The 22,046-nt window shown below is 30.5% G+C and overlaps 1 long non-coding RNA gene across 1 annotated transcript; it reads left to right on the top strand.

The window, feature by feature from the left end:
* The first annotated feature begins 12,413 nt into the window (after positions 1 to 12,413).
* Positions 12,414 to 18,972, top strand: LOC139425560 (uncharacterized). The gene is made up of 4 exons (XR_011636776.2): positions 12,414 to 12,563; positions 16,688 to 16,705; positions 17,908 to 17,934; positions 18,935 to 18,972. It is a non-coding gene; the product is annotated as an uncharacterized LOC139425560 (long non-coding RNA).
* Positions 18,973 to 22,046: the final 3,074 nt, after the last annotated feature.

A 22,046-nucleotide genomic window follows, 5' to 3' on the forward strand; every position in this document is an offset into this window, starting at 1 on the left:
TCGGCGGTGGAGGAATTATGGTGTGGTCCTGTTTCTCATGGTTTGGCCTTGAACCCTTGGTGTTAGTGCGTGGAACCCTGAACGCAGAAGGATATAGAGACATCCTGTACAATTCGGCGCTTCCCACCCTGTGGCAACAGTTCGGTAATGGCCCGTTTGTGTTTTAACACGATAACGCTGCCATTCATAAAGCATATGCCATCACGGACTGGTTTGATGAAATGGGGGTGCAAGAACTTGACTGGCCATCCCAAAGACCCAACATCAATCCAATTGAGCGTCTCTGGAATGAGTTGGAGCGCCGGTTGAGGGCCAGACCACAACGCCCCAAATCCACCACTCAACTCTTCACCATGTTACAGGAGGAATGGCGGGCAATACCTGCCGCCGTGTACCAACAACTAGTAGATAGCCTTCCTAGAAGGGTTAAAGCTGTGATTCGGGGGCGTGGCGTCCCTACGCCCTACTGACTTGATACTAGCACCTCATGTATCCGAAATGAGAGGTGTCCGGTCATTAATGGCCAGATAGTGTATATATATATATATATATATATATATATATATATATATATATATATATATATATATATATATATATATATATATATATATATATATATATATATATATATATATATATATATATATATAGTCCGACCTCCATTTAACAAAGTTTCTAAAATCCCGATAATAAGTTCGTTATATGGAAAATTCGTTAAATAGAAAATCTCCTATTGAATACTTAAACACCACAAAACAGGTTTTAAATTCATAAACACTAGACACAATTAAAATAGCAATGGATACACCTTTATCTTATAAACTAGTACTATCTACTATTTATTTTATAAATTTTAATCATAAAAGAAATCTGCATGGAAAGCAAGAATAGAGAAAAACATTATCCAGTGTTATATACATTTTCAACTAAGAAAAACTAAATTTATGTATAAAATTATGGCTGTACTTATTATAAAAGTAATTTTAAACATACATGACCATATCCGTGTTTAATTGCTACTGATTAAATCCGTTAGTTTCGTCTGACAAAAAGGGATTTTACAGTTTTCTCTAAAAGTGAAGTGGCTTCGAAAATCAATTCGAGGTAATTTCCCCCCATAAAATGCGTTAACAAGCTTGAAATGTTCTTAAATATTTTGGGAAATAGGGAAAGTGGATCTCAAAGTAAAGTTGGTTAAATGGAAAATTCACTTCGCTATTTGGAAGTTATTTTACGAAGACATTTCCAAATTGTTCTTGGTTCCTCGAAAAAAATCGCAAGATAGAGAAATTCGCAATAGGTAAGTTCGTTAAATAGACCCCACGTCGCGCATTTTGAGTCGGGGTTTAGGCTGCGCTTTATCTGACTCATTCAAATCTGTCTTACTTAAATAATTTAACTCTTGTCGTCAGGGAACTAAAATAAATTTAATTCAAATCATCAAAAATACTATCTACCACACACTGGTTCCCAATACTTGCTTTTAGTCACAGCTTATGGCAGAACGTTCTAACTTTTTAATTAAAATCCATTTGAAAATGTGAGCAAAAAAAAAACCCATTCATTTTCAATTGTGAACCTGTCTAAGTATAAACCAAAACTATTGCAAAGTTGGCAACTTTCGAACACATAAAATCAAAGAAAAACTACTCAAAGAAATAATCATTAATTTTACATTTTAATCGTGTTAAAATAGTTCGTCCTGTTCATTCAACAGTTCCATTAATTTTTTTGGTCTATGGTCTGCAATTAATAATTGTTTGATTTTACGATGTTTTGGAATTTCTTTTTTTGAAATGAGAAGATGTAAATACTGCGTCTGGAGCAAGGAGTTTGGAGATGAAAAATTTTATGCGAAAGAGTTGATATAAGTTTCGGTTGTTATTGATTTAGATGACAGAAACCATATATATCGAGCGTGATGATTAATTATGAAAGTTAAATATTTTTCAGTAGAATTATAATAATTAAAACCACTCACACTTTCTATTGTAATTATTTCCAAAGGTTCGTCATTTGGGAGGCATTGGTTGAAAGTAAACCTAATCATTTTATGCCAAAGAATTTAATTTATTTGAAGTGTGCTGCAATGTTTATTAATATTTTTTCTTATATCTGAAGTAATATTTTCTGCACAATAAGCAGGAGTAAGTAAATTAATTGTTTTTGGAATTCCTGGATGACCGAATTTTTCATGAGTAATTTGAAGTAATTTATCTCTTAAATAAAATGGGCAATAATTTTGGCAAAACCCTTTGTATGCGAACATAAGACATTGTGAATTTCAATAAAATTTCTAATTAAAATATCACTCTGTTGGGCTTCTCGAATTTCGTCGAATTGGAAAAAATATATATCTCATTAAAGATACAAAAAGATAAGAAAAAATGGTAACCATTTTTCACATTATTATTATTAATACAAATGTCAGGAATATCCCGAGACAATAAGTCTCAAGTCAAAACTCTTGATGGTTTTCCATTGATAGATCAACATAATCTTGATGGTAACCATCAATAGTTCCATTATATTTTTTGATGGTAACCAACATAAGTAACCATCACTTCAATGTAGGAATTCGGACTGATTTATGATGGTCCAACATAAGAATGGCGGCTTATTTTGACGGTTTGTTTGTTGAACCATCACGAATTTCCATCATAATATCTTAGAAATTAAATGTTAGAACGATCATGAACAACTATCATCTAAATGTAGGAATTCGGACTGATTTATGATGGTCCAACATAAGAATGGCGGCTTATTTTGACGGTTTGTTTGTTGAACCATCACGAATTTCCATCATAATATCTTAGAAATTAAATGTTAGAACGATCATGAACAACTATCATCTAAATGTAGGAATTCGGACTGATTTATGATGGTCCAACATAAGAATGGCGGCTTATTTTGACGGTTTGTTTGTTGAACCATCACGAATTTCCATCATAATATCTTAGAAATTAAATGTTAGAACGATCATGAACAACTATCATCTAAATGTAGGAATTCGGACTGATTTATGATGGTCCAACATAAGAATGGCGGCTTATTTTGACGGTTTGTTTGTTGAACCATCACGAATTTCCATCATAATATCTTAGAAATTAAATGTTAGAACGATCATGAACAACTATCATCTAAATGTAGGAATTCGGACTGATTTATGATGGTCCAACATAAGAATGGCGGCTTATTTTGACGGTTTGTTTGTTGAACCATCACGAATTTCCATCATAATATCTTAGAAATTAAATGTTAGAACGATCATGAACAACTATCATCTAAATGTAGGAATTCGGACTGATTTATGATGGTCCAACATAAGAATGGCGGCTTATTTTGACGGTTTGTTTGTTGAACCATCACGAATTTCCATCATAATATCTTAGAAATTAAATGTTAGAACGATCATGAACAACTATCATCTAAATGTAGGAATTCGGACTGATTTATGATGGTCCAACATAAGAATGGCGGCTTATTTTGACGGTTTGTTTGTTGAACCATCACGAATTTCCATCATAATATCTTAGAAATTAAATGTTAGAACGATCATGAACAACTATCATCTAAATGTAGGAATTCGGACTGATTTATGATGGTCCAACATAAGAATGGCGGCTTATTTTGACGGTTTGTTTGTTGAACCATCACGAATTTCCATCATAATATCTTAGAAATTAAATGTTAGAACGATCATGAACAACTATCATCTAAATGTAGGAATTCGGACTGATTTATGATGGTCCAACATAAGAATGGCGGCTTATTTTGACGGTTTGTTTGTTGAACCATCACGAATTTCCATCATAATATCTTAGAAATTAAATGTTAGAACGATCATGAACAACTATCATCTAAATGTAGGAATTCGGACTGATTTATGATGGTCCAACATAAGAATGGCGGCTTATTTTGACGGTTTGTTTGTTGAACCATCACGAATTTCCATCATAATATCTTAGAAATTAAATGTTAGAACGATCATGAACAACTATCATCTAAATGTAGGAATTCGGACTGATTTATGATGGTCCAACATAAGAATGGCGGCTTATTTTGACGGTTTGTTTGTTGAACCATCACGAATTTCCATCATAATATCTTAGAAATTAAATGTTAGAACGATCATGAACAACTATCATCTAAATGTAGGAATTCGGACTGATTTATGATGGTCCAACATAAGAATGGCGGCTTATTTTGACGGTTTGTTTGTTGAACCATCACGAATTTCCATCATAATATCTTAGAAATTAAATGTTAGAACGATCATGAACAACTATCATCTAAATGTAGGAATTCGGACTGATTTATGATGGTCCAACATAAGAATGGCGGCTTATTTTGACGGTTTGTTTGTTGAACCATCACGAATTTCCATCATAATATCTTAGAAATTAAATGTTAGAACGATCATGAACAACTATCATCTAAATGTAGGAATTCGGACTGATTTATGATGGTCCAACATAAGAATGGCGGCTTATTTTGACGGTTTGTTTGTTGAACCATCACGAATTTCCATCATAATATCTTAGAAATTAAATGTTAGAACGATCATGAACAACTATCATCTAAATGTAGGAATTCGGACTGATTTATGATAGTCCAACATAAAAAAAAAAACGAAATTGCTCAGAGGATATATTCCTGAGAACCAACAAGAATTCCCATTAAACCATCAAAGAAATATATAGTTGAAACCATCATGAACCATCACGGATTGTTGGTCCATGAGAGACAAACTTCTCTTGATGGTGAACCATCATAGTATTAAAGTAGAATCATGGAAGTGACCAATGAGCACGTGAAGGAAAATGTTGGATGAGGGTGACCATCAAATAATGTTGGACCATCATGATTCGCACTGAATCCAACATAAACCATCAAATTTTTTTTGAATGAACCATCAAGAATTTCTACTTGGTGTTAGAGGTGGATTTTGTGAGTTTAATGTCCTCATCATACATACAGTCCCTGTAGTCATATTATTAGACGCACTATAAGATTCTATGTAAAATCTTAATTATCAGGTGATACTCTATACAGCTTTATTGTTTTTATGCGACTGAAACCGGTTTACACTTATTTATGTTTGGGTATGAATTAGCTAGATTAGACGATATATAATATAAATTCGACGATTGGATAAATTTGACGATATGTTATATAAATATAGAATATGTATTATACCAGGTATTATATTACAATATTATAATAATTACACCAAATTATTAGACGCACTGTAGTGTTTTAATAATTGCATGTTTTGCACGAGTTTATAGGCAATACTTTTATATTTAAACATACATGTAATGGGTTTTTATAAAGGAGATTTTGTTATATACTTCCTATTTGTATTTATTTTTAACGTATTGCATTACAATATTAACCCATTGATACACGAACATATACAAGTGCAAACCGCGTAGAAACAATACAGCTGTGTAATATCACCTGATAATTAAGATTTTACGTAGAATTTTATAGTGCGTTGAATAACGTGGCCATGAACTGTACCTAACAGACCAGTTGAACAACTTTCATTTTAAATATTTTTTTTATCCAAACTAATGCTACATGATTTGGATGCATGGCGAATTTATCGCTTATTAAATAATGATAAAAGTTTATGAACAATAGCTATCACCGACATTCCAATTTGGTGATTGTATAATCCTTTAAAGAACGTAAAATAGAAAAGCTATCTGAAACATCTGGCAATTTCAAAATTCCTTCTCCGCTGTTTTGACTGGCATCGACAAAGAAAAACAAGCAAAAAAAAACAACATGACATTTGTAATGTAGGATTAAATATCTTTAAAATAGGTTTACAAATTAAAGCAATTTTTTAAATTTTCGAATGCTTCTTAAAATTCGGGAGATCATCACCGAGTTGAACCTTTCATTAGGATATTATTTAAAGGTGCTCGAATTTCAGTTATAATTTATAAATTTACTGCACAGATTTATTGAACTAAGAAAAAAAAAGCGTTAAAGTGCGCTGATATTAGTTGGAGGTTTTAAATTTTTCTTTTTAACTTTTATTAAGAGAACAATTCGTGAATGAGACTAATAGAATGGAGCAAATAATTTTTGTACGTAAAGCAACAAAGCCTCTGAAGAAATATAGAATTAAATGCATCGTTGAAGAGTATGGATTGTGTACAATACATGATTATCTAAAAGGCTCATAATTTTGAGAGGCAAAAATAGCTTCTTGAGGTTTGCTTGCATGTTTGTTATTGGCATTAGTTTTATATTAAAAAAGTGAAATGAATTGTAGGAATGTAATGTTTTAATTTGCACTCTGTCTTTTAATTAAAAAAAAAGAACATCAAAAAACACTAATCATGCCAAGGTCGTTATCAAACCTAAGAAATTGAGAGGATTTTTATTTAGAAGATTATGAATTAACCTGAAGCGAAATAATTAATTTACGTGAAGCTAAATAATTTATTTTCAAAATTTAATTATAGTTCATATCAGTGTTTAATACGTTTTAGAATATCGTCGAAGAGTAACCTTTGCACCCCGGACCCTCGAAAAAATATTTATAGAAAAAAAATAGATTGACGAAATTATGGATCGGCGTACTTTCGCGCTTGCGTAGCTATGAATCGGTGAAAATTCATACACGCTAAGTTATAGATCGGTGAAATTTTTTCTCACGAATTTAAGGATCGGCGAAGTTTTGTCCATGGAAGATTTGACAGCGAAGTTTTGATAAAGAACCTTTTCTTCAGTAAAGCTTGTAAGTATATTTTCAGTTTGAATGTAGCTCATTTGGACTTCCATGATTATCAGTGATGGTCCATGATGGTTCCAACTATACATTTCTATGATGGTTTAATGGGACTATCTGTTGGTTCTTACGAATATACCATCAAAACAGTATTTTTTTAAATGTTGTACCATCATAAATCAATCCGAATTCCTACATTGGGATGATGATGGTTCATGATCGTTCTAATCTTTGATTTCTAAGAAACTATGATGGAAATTTCTGATGGCTGAATATGAACAAACCATCAAAACCAGTTTCTATTCCTATGTTGGACCATCATAATTAAGTCCGAATTACTATATTGAGGTGATGGTTACTTATATGGGTTATCATCAAAAAGTATAATGGTTTATGATGGAATTATTGACGGTTACTATCAATATTATGTTGGACCATCAATGGAAAGCCATCAAAAATTTTGACTTTGTTATACAAACATAATTCAATGAAAAAATAATTATTTTTATTTATTTTAATAATGATCGAAAAATGTACTTTTTAACTATATAGTTTTTAATGAGAAAAATTCACCAATAGAACGGAATTGTTCAAATAGTTCTTGCAAAAATGAAGCATTCAAAAATACGACTGCTTTTTATTCTAATTAGTTTGAAAAAGAAATAAGCATAAAAGGCATAGAAAACCGTGGTTTTCCAGATTGCCATTTTTAGAGGGTTAAGAATCAAACTTTATTTTTATTAATTTTTCTTACGAGAGGGCGTTTCATCATTACTTCTTTTGAATTTTGTTTGTATTTCATTGCCTTCCCAATTCAGTTTTTGATTTTTAATTGATTGTTTTTATTTTGTTTATCCATTATGGGACTAGGGGCACAGTCAGTTTTTGGTTGCCACTGACGACAGAAAGGGTTCTGCAAGTTGGCAAACTTGTGTCGGAATTGTCTTTTCTTTTTCTCACGAAAATGTTGGTACTAAAAGCGTTTTTCCAACGAGGCAAAAATATTGCACTTTTCATCCTAAAAAGACTAAAAATTATTTTTTAAAGCTTTTTTAAATTATTGTCACTTCGGTAAAATGGTTTCTTTGGTCCATAATGACGTTTTAGCTGACGTCACACTAGCGATAGGACCAAATTGCATCATCCATTAAAATTTCATGACAAGGTGGATTTTAGCTGAGCATACCAGACTTTGCGAAAAGAAACCTTATAATGACCTAGATTTAAGATTATTTTCACCTTGAGACTAGCTTTAGTATAGAATTTTTTCACTCTTGAAAACCTATAGTCAACCTCGATTTAAGTTTTTTTTATAGAGAAGGTTGTTTCCAAGGTTTTGGATTAGGTGTGTAGAATAGGACAGATTGCCACAGATCTCGTTTAAAGGTTCGAAGGTCTACACGTTTACAGTATAACGAACCTCTTTAGGTTTACATTAAAAGGTTTTTGCTGAATGAAAATAAACCTTTGTTATCGTGGATCCTGATTTGTGTTTCAAACTTTCTAAATTATCATACTTGAGGTTAGTCCACGAATCATTAAGATTCCATCTTAAGTACGTAAAAAGATTCGATGAAAAGCTATTAAGGTGTTCTATATATATATTTTTTTTTGTTGCTCTGGGTGCAGTTTATTTTGTGATGGCGATATTTTTTGTTCTTTTTCCGTCCCTAATCCAACAATTTTCTGAGAGAGATTTAAAAATAAAGCGTGTCATCATTAATTTAACGATTCATTTGCATATCCCGCAGAATAATACATTCTTTCAAACTAAGCCTAACAAGAAGTATAAAATCCTTTCCCCTTTTGCTGCCGGCACATTCTTATAAGAATAGAAAATAAGAGTGATGATTATATTTTATTTTTCGAGCTTTAAAAGTGTTAAATGATCTGTTTTTTTTTAATATAAATAATTTATATATTTTTAAAATGAATTTTATGCGTTCCGTTTGCATATGCAATTAATATAATAAATACCGAATAATGTTTAAAAATAATATTAAGAATTACAATGCTAAATAAAATATTTATAGAGTTTCTACAATAATCAAATATTTTAGTAATGTTAAAAATTATGACTATTAAATTTTATACCAGCATAATAGCGAAACCCAATCTTTTTTAATACACTCTATAACAGTTGTTTCCAACTGGCGGTAGCCTTTTTTTTCTGGCCCGCGAACTAAAATATATTCATTTCTATGCTGACAATTTTCGTAAGAATTCTATATGGGTTTAAAATATTTTTCTTTCGTTGAAAAAAAATTTCTTCGTTTCTGTGAAATTTAACATACCAACAGTACAAAAAAATTTACTTCTCAGGTTTTGCATCCAAGAAAATATTCATTATTATTTGCAGTTCAATACTTCTGTTTTGTACAACTTGATAAAAATCTGACAGTAATATTTAAAGTTCCTTCAAACATAAAATAGTCCTATATAAAATTTTGACAAAGTTGCGGCTCGCCATTTGTCACCAGTGTTTTTAATTGTGGCCCTCGACCTCATGTAAGTTGGAAACCTCTGCTCTATAACATAGGGATATTTTATTTCTATATATATTTTTTGACAGACCTTATAATTTTTATAATCTGCATACGTGATGCCCCCTCCCCCCGCTCTTTCATAGCCTTATAACCGGCGTGCGAATTCGAGGACTAGGTGGAATAGTTAACACTAAACATACCAACACCTAATCTATACCTTTTTTCTACCATAGCCGGTCAAGTAACCGGACTATATGTTTCTTGATTGAATGTATGAATTATGGATGTTAGGAAGGAAATAAACTAAAGAAACTTAATTTTAGTTAAACAAAATTGTATATTACCAGTTTTTATGTATTACAAACACATAGAATAAGAATTTTTTTAACTCACTGCTCAATGCATTTTTTACATATACAAGGTGATTCCATTGTACATTTTCCGCAAACATATTTCTTCTAATTATTATTATTTCTATAATTTTTATAATTATATGTAAGAATTATAATTATTCTTATTATCCGTGACGAATATATAAGAACTGTAAGAATTAAAATTATTTTAATAATTATTAGAATATACACCGAAGAGCCATTACATTATGACCACCCTCCATCTATAGCAATGGGTTCTCCTAGGTTTTCACGGTTTCTCGCCCAGGAACAATGTTTTCATGGGACACATTAGGACTCATATTCCTCGTGGAACAATCCCTGACGTCTGTAAGCTACTTGAACATAGTTGCAGACCAGGTTCACCCATTCATGGCAACAGTTTTTCCTGCTGGGGATGGTGTTTACCAACAGGATAATGCACCATGTCATGAGGATCGAATTGTCGAGGAACATTCCAGTGACTTTCAAGTCATGTCTTGGCCCCCAAATTCACCTGACCTTAATCCAATAGAGCATTTGTGGCCCTGCTTGAAAACCAAACTCTTGCTGCCACGATACCCCCTCGCAATGTGAGGGGATTGCAGGACCAGTTGGTGAGTGCTTGGTACCAGATACCTCAGACTGCCTATCAGCATCTTGTGGAATCAATACCACGGCGAGTAAGCAGGGTAATCATAATGTAATGGCTCTTCGGTGTATAAGAATTATAATTTTTCTTATAATTAATATAATTTCTTCTAAGAACTTGTGCTGTCTTGATTGTTTCGACATTATTCTGGGTAAAAACTAATAGTTAGAAATGAAATAAATCTATCAAAATAAAATATAAGCTACTTACCAAAACATTTAGTTTTTGTCCCTTTTTCTGACACAAAAATGCCAATATAAATTTTAGGAACTTTCTTGAAATTTGAATTAATAGTTATTCTGATTGACTCAACTACAATTATTATTATATACTACGCAACAGTCTTTGCAGAAATGTGCAACTAATTGAATATAATACGTTTAATGCTCAGTACATTATCATCTCTGATCCGATAAGCTAATAAAGCAACAAATTGTTTTCCCGGTCAAATGACAGGTTGTGGTAGAAATTGGTATGCGACACGTATTATTCGAAACAAACAATATACGAGAAAAAATATAATAGAATATTAACTGTTTATAATTTCTAGAAAAAGTCATGAAGTCATATGTGAAAAAAACAATAAGATGATAAGCGCATTTTCGATGCAAAAGTTCTTAAATGGTCATTTGGCCGGTAATGGTATGTTTAATGTTAAACTCATTTTCGGCCAAAGGTGCACAAATGCACCATTTCAATAAATATTTTTTATTAACACTGTGACGTATATTTTTCACTAATTTTATTTTTCTGCTAATGTCAAGGGTTTTTAAGACACCCAAAAATTAATGGTAATTCAATTGGAGTTCAAACTTTATGTTAAGAAATTTTTAAACTATTGAAGTTTGTTGAGAAATGAAATTTTTGAAAATGGATAATTATTTCTTTTGGGATTTATCATTATGTTTTTACAATGAATTAAAGTTGCAAGACAGTAAATAAAAATAAATAAACCAAATTTTATAAAAAAAAGGAAGCGTTCAACTAAATTGTTTCTTCATTGATTTGATGAATGGTAGCTATGCGCCCTATTTTATCTCTTAAATAAAATATAAATTTTTTTATACACGAAATTTTTTGTGAATTCTTAATGAACGAAATTTTTATATTTTTATTTAATAACCGTCGTTGAATAGCCACAATTTTATAGGCTTACAACTACGAATGTTCAACTCCGTAGCCTTGTCATTTTGAACCCAATCCAGAAGACAAGGAAACTCATGGATCAAGTATTGGGAGGAACTTTGCCTTCGTGGAAGACTTTTTAATGGAACCAACCCGCATTTGCGTTACAAGAAGAGAAAGACCACCAAAACCTCACACGGTTAGTCTGACGGCAAAGGGAGTCAAACCCGTGATCCGTCTACGACTGAGGATATTCCACGTCAGCACTGTGGTCGGTGAAAGCCGGATGCAGATTCGTTTCGACCAGCCATTGCTGGGGATTCGAACCCGGTTCATATCATTGGAAGGCAGACGCACCCTCCTGGACTTCGCTCGCAAGTCGTCGGGCTACCAAAGTAGGGGAGCCGTTTCCTATACAGAGGATCAAATTGTGATGGCATGTCTTCGGATCCTCAGGGATGTTTCCCAGACAGTCGCTAATAGCTCATTGGTATCGACTGGGAACGACTGGTATCGAACCCGGTTAGTCTCATTGGAAGCCGAACGCTCTATCCCTTGAGCCATTGCGGCTCGTAATGAATGTAATGTATTGCAAAGATATTTAAATGAAAATAATACCACATTTTATAAAATTTATATGCTTTGCCTAAAGTGGGTTAACTAAGACAGATACCGCGCACACTTAGTCCCTTCGCAGGCTCATCACTTCCTAGTGATGCTTGACTCCGTGGATCTACTATATATATATATATATATATATATCTTGATTTTTGAAAATAATGTTTAAATTTCGAATACTTGAAATTTTTTTTAATTTAAAAATAAGGAACAGCCGGACGTCGGAGGCAAATGTTAGTATGAGTATTAAGATGAAAAATCATGTTTGCAAAGATAAGGGCAAGCTTATAAGGCGGGTTCATGTCATGAGATTTATATTTCTGAAGTAGTAATGTTTTCCTTATACTATTTTAAGTTTCAAATGCGTGAAGATGCATTTTAAATTATTATCTCTACACACGATAAAAGGAAGAAAAACTTTCAAATAGCGTAGATAAAAGTAGCTTCTTATTTCATCTCATTTTACGAGACATTGCAATATTATTCGCATTTGAAAATGTCATCTTTTAAAATTCAAACCTGGTTTCTAATTGGTATCGCTGTTTGCTTACTTTCAGGTAATGTACATTTGCTTAAAGAAAGCATAGAATCAATTTCTGGTTTAAATCATGTATTATAAATTGTTATGAATGTCTTATAATTTATATTTTCTATTTCATATTGTATGAAATATTTCTGGTATCTGGTACAAAGTTTTTCTATTTTTATTTCAGACTTGGTTGTGTCTGAACTCTACTTTTCCTAAAAATATAAGTTTAAGATGGTTAAAAGACAAAGAAGAGAATACTAAATATAAAATTAAATAAAAACATCTGTCTTAGATTTTTAATTTTTAAAGCATTAAAAGTCTTAGCGCATATTGCTTTCCCAAAATAAATTTATCTGTTGCGTGGTTTTGAATTTTCGTTGAAATTTCTTGAAAGTATGTAAAAATTCTTATATAATTAATTTAAACTAAACTTAGTTAATAAAATATAAAATAGTGAAGTGTATGAAAATTTGAATTAATATCTCTATATTTTGACATTGTAATTTCAGCTTTTATTTATTAAAATTTATTGAAAAAAAAGCTTAAAAACAATAAGAGCATTTCTTTAAAAAGTTACGGTGATTTTTCTAATTCACTTTTGGTTGAAAAGTGTGGACTGCATTTTCTCTTTAAATCGGATCAATTAAGCTTAATATATTTACAAATTGGGCTTATTAATTAATAAATTAAGCTTATTAGTTAATGAATTCTTAATATTCATTATGAATTAAGAGAAATAATTGCTTGAAAACAATAACTTTAATGATTAGAATTTAAACTATAAATCATTTACTATTATATTATATATATCAATTACTATACTATTATATATATTCAATATTATTTCAATTCAATTATCAATTATTTTACTCAATTATTTTTTGGAACACAAAACAAAATGTATCTTCCTAAGAATATTTGTAAAATAATAAAAATTTGTTGAATTTATATTGTGCCCGGTAACAATATTTGTAAAAAAAATTATGTGCACCAGATGTCCTCGAAATACTCAGTACGTACTGGTATATTATTCTTTTGCAGATGCATAAATACCAAATTATTACGTACATTGATATATTATCTCTATCGGACTAAATTTTTTCAGAAGGTACGGAAAATTGTACAGATTGCATTTATTCCCAAGGTTTTGAGAAATTATCAACACAAAGTATTAATGTTACATTCGAAATAGCGTATTATAAGTACTGAACTTAGTAACGAAAAATGTATAAAAATTAGTACGTTTTAACACTAGATTGCCTAAGGAAGTCATTTTGACTGCTTTTTCATTTCAATTAGAAAAACACTGATGTATATAATGACGCAATATCTTAGAATTTTGTTAATTTTTGTACAACATATACTTTTTTTATTGTTAATATTTACTAATAACTTGTTATGTAACTGTAAATAATATAAAAAAATATTAAGAATTAATTTTAAACAAATTTCTATATTTTTTCACAATTCAGTCATTTTGACTGTTTTTCGCAATATAGGTATATACTAAGTTTCAGCCTTTCTACTGTTAAGCAATGTTAAGTGTTAATATAAGGAGTTTTGTAATGAATGCCGTTAATATATTAATACACGTTTATAATTTGTGATATAAAAAGAAATATAAGAAGTAACAAATTATTATATAAATGGGAAATGACGCGTTAAAAAACGAAAACGCTGATACTATTAGAAATTCTCTTCAGTGTTTTTCTGACAAATACACTGTTTTTCACGATTCAAATTCCGTCGTTTCGTTCTAATTCGTTCTTTGTAATTCGTTTCTCATTCTAATTTGTTCGTTGTTTTGGATATTGATTCATTGAAATTTAGACATCCCATTTTCTTCTTCGGAATAAAAAAATAATTTATAACTCTTTAATTATGTAGCTTATGTTATATAATCATTCATATACTTTACTATTTATGTACTCTAATTTATATACTGAATTTATGAATTTATATGATATTTTCTATAATAATTGTAACGATGGATCAACGTGTATTATATGTTCGTGTCAGAAAAAAAATAACACTTTTATTACAGATATATCTTAGCAGATAAGTTGATATACAGCAAGTATATCTTAAAGGTGTATTTAGACTTCTTAATAAATTGAGATCACGTTTCTTTGTTTATTACAATGATGAAATACTTATTTCATATAAAATAACTCTAGCTAATAGCGTTTAAACTCTTTTTTTAGGACAATTCTAAAAATGTATCATATGATCACAGGAATGAGTTTTTCAGCAAGCGATTAATTTTAAGTGTTATTTCTATTTAATTGCGTAAATTGCAGAACGTTTTAAGATTTCCAATGAAGGAAAAAAAAAATTTTTCCCTTCTTTTTGAGGTCTGCCTTAAGAATGCAAAATGCAACTAATCAACTAAAGGACTGAACAAAAAATATCTTCAAAATATGTGAAATAATTTTCACTCGGTAATGTTCTCGGTTAATAAACATTAAGATTAAATTTTTGAATTGCTCAATCGCAATTATTTTTGAATTTGTAGTTCGTAATATTTTACACATCCTTTATTACTTTCCTTAATCGTTTTTTTTTTCTGAAAAAAGAAACATCACATTTAAGAAAAATTACGAAAGGCAAGATGCTGAAAACCAAAACATAATATATATGATTTAATGCTTCCTAACCTATGTTTCTTATGTATGACTACTCATTTGAAGAAACTACAACGAAACTTTGGAAATGTAAAAGAGGGGTTCGATCGCAATGGCCCGAAAAAGCAGTAAACGCCAGGTTATTGAACGTTTACATGAAAAGAGAAGCCGGAGACTGTCCAGCTTTGTAAAACAAAATCGAAGTCAAGCTTGATAGTGAATCAGTTGTCAGTTCAGTTTGTTTTATTAAGATAACTCTTTTCGAAGAGCGCAATGCAATGAGTATAGTATATAAACACTGGGGTAAGAAATTAATAGAATTTGCAGACTTGATCTAATATCTCTAGAACTACTGTTCCGATTTTAATAAGATTTGATGTACACATAAAACAAAAGGAAACAAATAACTATACAACAATTGTAATACACCAGCATGATCGTGTGCAACACTCGGTGGAGTCGGAAGGTATGAAACAGCGGTTGCAGTAAATGGGTTAATAGGGGTTATGGTCCCCTCTTACAGACATACAGGCCTTGCAGCGTACTTTCATACTTGAAATAAGGCAGCTTATCATTTCCCGTGACAATTGGTCCCACTTGTACAGCAACGCTGTTTTCATTCCCTGGGTTGTTTTCGGAAGGAGGTAGCGAGTTGCAATTGCCCTCTCCAGAGCTTCCCAGACTTGCTTGATAGGGTTGAGCTCTAGAGATCTGGCTGGCAAAATCCATCCGGAAAATTCTCTCACTCTCTAGAAATTTGTTTACCAGAAGAGCTCTATGTGGTCTTGTGTTATAGCGCATTAAAAAGAACTCTGGGAAAGCTGAACCCCTGGAGAACCGAACATAGGGTTCCCAGACCTCATCCCTCACACAAGCCACAGAGCTGGTCTTCTTACAAGCAACCCTCTCTCATGAAGTCGTTTGGAAACAGTCACCATTCAACATTTATACACGAGTTCTTGTGACTGCATACAAGTCACGAGAGAACTGAGAAACCTCGCTATAATTGATAAATGCTGATCTTCTCTGGTCCTCGTTTTTCTTGATCCATGATTTCTCTTGATGGATGCGGTTGTACTGGAATTGTTTCCGTAAGTTACACACGACGCTGGGCGTTATGCACCGAATGTTACGGTTCCCAGTACAACACCGAAGTCAAGCATCACTGACTGCGGTCAGGTGACAACTTGCATCAGTCTACAAAGGGACCGGGAGTGTGCTGTATGGGTCCTCGTTAAACTGTTCTATCGTTAAGTTTTCGACTGCACGCGTAGGTCGTCGGGCTACCGAGGCGAGGATGCCACCCCTTCTGCCGAGGATCAAAATTGTGATGGCATGCCTTCGGATCATTCTCAGGGATGTTTACCCGACTGTCACCAATAGCCTATTGTACAGTTCTAGTGTGACCTAAATAAACTACAACAGCTACAACGATATATGTAAAGATGATATCTTAGAAATATTGAGATGCGTAAATTATGAAAGAGCAGAATAAATACATGAAACTAATGTATTGACTACTTTATAGCTCATCTGCTGTCTGCCGGTAAGTTAATGTTTCGTCTCCATTATTTTTCTGATAATGATTGATTTCAATTCAGCAGTAATTAATATAAACATTAATATTAAGAAATATATATGCTGCATCGATATAAAAATTAAATAAAATATTATATATATCATATATTATTATCGGTCTTTGTAGTGAGTTATAGAAATGAGCGACATGAATCGGTGAAATGGTGCGATATCAAATTTAGCTTTGGACATGGTCATTTAGAACTTTTGCAAAACTCCAACAGGCCTACGGAGTCAATGTTTTCTCTAAGGTACCTTAATGAGTTTTTAAGAGGAAAAGTGTCGCATGGAGGATAAGGAATGTAGCAGAGGGATATATATTACGAAAACCGATGCAAATGCTGACAGAATTCGGGATCATGGGCTTCCAGTTGAACTTCTATCACGCAACCGTTCATCAAATTGTGTACAATGAATTGAATTTGAACTACGATAAAGGATAATGCATAAGAAACCTAATATCAAGAAGAGCAAAGATTCGTGTTACTTAGCGATGGTCTTAATTTTTTTAGTCAATAAACACATTCCCGTAGGTGACTTTTTAACCCCTTTACTTTTTGGCGAGTTTTGTGACAGTCAATTTGCGAATTTGGACATAAAAAGGCTTAGTTACTTTTAACAATTCAATAAACTTCTTTCCAGTGAATTGAAATTTTCGAATCCGTTGCTACTATCTGAAAAATTTGGTATTATTATTAAAGACAACAAGCCATTTTTGACAGTAATAAATATTTACTTTCTGTGTTTTTATTAAGCAAATGATTACATAAGATTAATTAATAACAGAAATATAAACTTCAACAATATCGTTCAAATAGTTCCAGAAAAATTATTAAAAAGGTGATTTTTTTTCATAAAATTTCTTACGTTGCGAAAAATAAACTAAGGTCATGAAAAATTTTTTTTTGTAATTTAGATTTAAGGGAATACAATATTTTGAAACTAAAAATAATAGATATTAAATTATTCTACCATGAGCAAGAAGATTTAAAAGAACATTTACCACTCCTGTGATAACTTTAACCTTTTTTTCTCCCAGATAGTGAATCTTTAAATAATTCGAAATTCACGATGTTGTTTAACTGCATCTCTGGTCAATATAAATCATGCTTTCATATTAATTTATCCTTTTAACAATAATTTATCTTATTAATAACAATTTATTTTCAGACGACTCTTCAAGCATATTTGATAAAAGTGAGTAATATATATATATATGATTTTTGTTTATGTCGTTAATAAATTATTTTAAAATACGGCTATTTTGTCACAAGTGAGTCAACATTGAAGTCAACATTGATGTTTTCTTATGTTAGACAACTTCTAAGGATAAAAAAAGAACACTTGACAGAACTTCTTCTTTTCAGAACTTTTTGACAGTCTCAGGGAAAATATTAGGTTTTTAATCAGCTTTTATTTCTGTGATAACCTTTGTTTGTTGATCTACAAATATTGCTAGTTTATGGCAGGGCTAAAGAGAATAGGAGTCAAATTAAAAAAAAAATACCACATCCATACAAAATTTCTAATTATTTTTTTAGCGCTGATTTGAAAGTTGAACTTAGAACAATATAATTTATTGTATTAAAAGAATAAATAAGATATTAGAATACATATTAAAAACGAAAAAAATAAATAAATAATATATTTATTAATTTAATAATATTTATTTTTGTTTCAATCTAAAAAATTTAAAAATATGTATATTTGTAAATTTTCAATGAATTTTTTAACTTTTGAGTCTAATTTCGTTATTAAGGTTCACTATTTCCTAGAATAAAATTTTAGTTGAATTTAGAGCGATAAATTAGGCATTCCAAAATTACTGAACTCAAGTTGGTGATTTTATAACAAGGAAACAATTTTTGTAAAGTTCTATCTATTAATTAGAATAACGTTTTTATTACCACATTCAGAAAATTTTCGAAATATATATTTCAAAATATTCAGAGTTTAGATTGCAATTTAAACTCCAAAAATAAAAGTATCTCAAAAATGGAATACAAATGGAATGCAATAGAAATTCGCTATGCAATTCTGTTCTATCACTGATTTACATAAATTACTGTATTTATTTAGATTTAATTTATGTTTAAATATTTATTTTCAGTTTAAATATTTATGTATAATATTTATGTTTTTTTATGTTTAAATATTTATTTATTTTGAATATTTATAATATATATTTTATTTTCAGTTCTCTCAGGGGATATCCCATTCGGAGGTGAGTAAATTTTAATGCTTGTAAGGGATGTGGTGAGACACGTGACCTTGTTTAACTCAAAAATATATTTCGAATTCTTAAAATGATTTTTATGCTATAATCCATATTATACAATGCTAGGTTGAACGTTTGAAGGAAAAATTTATTTTGACAAACATTTTAGAAATGAAACCTTTTATGTCAGGAATTTAAATATGATGTTTATAATTAGTTAATTATTAGCATTTCCTTATATTTATCTAGTAGAAAGCATCATGGGTAAAAGTAAATAAATTTGAATCTTATAAAAATTATATATTAAATGCTTCCGTGTGATCAACCTTAATTTATATCCTTGTAAATGAAGAGATCAAAGTATACATATTAGGAGTCAAAAATTAATAATTTCGTTACGAGAAATTAAAAACGGTTTCAAAATCTTATGAATCATTACGCCAATTAAAATGCGGCGTCAAAACCAGCTTGATCACATGATCAGTTGTTTCGTATATTTACGTATTTTCTTTATTTTACTCAGTTCCTTTCAGCTATCAAACAAGTTAGGATTTTTTAGACCCGCCTTCGACTGTAGTGATTCTTTCAGAAGTTGGTACTATTTTATTATATATATATTTTTCAAGCTCCTCTCAATGATAAGGGTTGTCAATCTTTTGATTTTTTACGCAGCACCAAGCGAAATATATTTATTCTTGTGGACCGCCAACTAAATTCCTAAGAAGTGAAAAGGTTCCCAACTAAATAAAGCATTATTAAAATTAATAAAACCTATTTTAGAGAATGAAATCTACGCAACAATTTTTAAAAACTACTGGAGTTAAAAAAGCTATTGACGGTGGCACATTTTCGAATGAACGAACGGTCTATTTTCATGAAAATGGTTAACAAGACGACAGAGAATGAGAACGAAGAGTAAATGGATAATACATGATAAAAAATATATACTAAATAATAACAAAAAAAGCAGCAGTATTCATTTATTATGATTTTTTAAACCTCAAATTAGTGGAAACAATCCGACTAAGCGAAAATTTTCGCTTTCTAAAAGTTCTTCCTCGGACCTCTGGTTTGAGAACCGAAGTATGAATATTTCTTTGATTTCTGTTTTTAAACAAGAATGAGGAAGAATGAAAAAGAAATGTATAATGATGATAAAATGGTAAAAAAGCTGACTAAATAATTACAATAAAAGTAGCAATATTTATTTATTGTTGTTTCAAAATTCTAAGTCAGTGGAAAGGGGCTACCTATGCAAAAATCCTTGCTCCATAACAATTCTTTCTCGATTAACGTTTGCTACTGTATTTGATATATTTCGTTGACTTTTATTTACAAGGATCCGGACAAAGTTCAGTAAGGATTATATGGCATATTTGAAAAAAAAATCGTTCGTTTTAATTCGAAAGTAAGTAAACGAATAAGCAAAGAGCACGCATAAATTTCAAATTTATCTAAAATGATAAGCTCCAAAATGTTCTAAAATGATCAGTTAAGCCTTGTTTAGAATAACAATATTAATTCCTGTGAATAAATATTTAGTTTATTATTTTTTCATAAAGGTCGAAAATGTTAGATTCTAGTAACTTTTTTTTGCAAACACACAAGACCTCATAAGTCATAAGCGTTTAATAACTAGGAAAAACTTCAACTTCATTCTCAGTAACGAAAGATTATTGGAGTAAAACTACCAGATTCTTAAGTTGCTTAAAATTATATGTCTTATCAAAAAACATTACTCTCCGAATATACAATATCAAAATTACTAGTATTTATAGCGTCATAAAACGCTTTTAATTAATATTTCATTGTCATCTATTAGCTTTAACCATTGTTATCTATTAGCTTTAATCATTTTTAGTTTAAATGTCATTTAAAAATAAAGTATTATTTTTAGTTTTAAGTTAAACAAAAATAAGTATTTTGTGTTTTTCTTATTTTTGTTTCGAGATTATCTAATTCAGACTAATTTCGGCGTTGTAAATGAAACGGATTTAAAAAAAAAAAATGTGCCAAACGTGATTGTGACTAAATGTGACGCCAAATGTGGTTTTCCATCATCATTTTCACATAATATTTCTTCACTCTGGAATGAAATACTGTCTGATTTCATAAATGTTAACTTTTAAATTTAAAATTTTAGTTACATTTTAAAAAAACATTGTAAATATAACTATTTTGACAAAATATAGAGAAATACAAAATATAAAGATATATTTATACGAAATATAGAGAAATCAATTTTGATTCATTTTTCAAAAATGCAATTCATGTCTTAATCTTAAGAATAAATTAATCTAATGATTTTTTTTCTTTATTTATTCAATGAAGTTTATCAATTTGGTGAGTATTTTTAAATATTTAAAATATTTCGGCACTTTTAATTGCTTCTGTACAGCACAACACAGAATTTTAAACAGTGACGTCATTCAACAAAAATATTTGTAATTATAATAGCTGAAATACAAAAGAATAAATAGCCCTTTAGTGCAGCTGTAATTTAACGTTATCAGTCAAATCAACGAATCAGAAAAATGTTTTGTTATTTCGTCTAAATTATTATGATGAAAACACAATTTTGTGATTTACTATGGGGTAACTCCATGAATATTAATTCAAAATGTTGAATTTTCAAATATATGACGCATTTAATATCACTTTAAAACTTAAAGTGCGTATTTTATTGTTCAGCAAGTTAATTTTAGTGAGCGTTTAATGAATGCCTCTTTTTTAAATTTTAATTTTTTTCAAGGAATCTGCGGAATTAACTCTTTTTCATTTAACACTCCCATTTTATATTTAATAAAATGCTTTCATAATTTAAATTATTTCAATTATTTGCATTCTACGCATGCTCCATTATCGTTCTTCGTCAAGTATGATTTAACCCCTTAACGATCGGTAAATTTTCAAGAAAACGGTCATTAAAGTGCATATTTTGCCAAATACACGTACTTGATTAGTGCTGACATCTAGTTTAAAATAAACTAACTATCTGCAATTACCTTAAAAATATCCTGGTACTGCCATTTGGTGTGTAAAATGTGAAATATAATGTTTTCCGGGCGAAAGAAATGAATTAGTTTCGTTT

The sequence above is a fragment of the Parasteatoda tepidariorum genome, chromosome 8 (assembly GCF_982258835.1).
Source record: "Parasteatoda tepidariorum strain Cologne lab strain chromosome 8, Ptep-v5.0, whole genome shotgun sequence".
NCBI classification, from domain to species: Eukaryota; Metazoa; Arthropoda; class Arachnida; order Araneae; family Theridiidae; genus Parasteatoda; species Parasteatoda tepidariorum.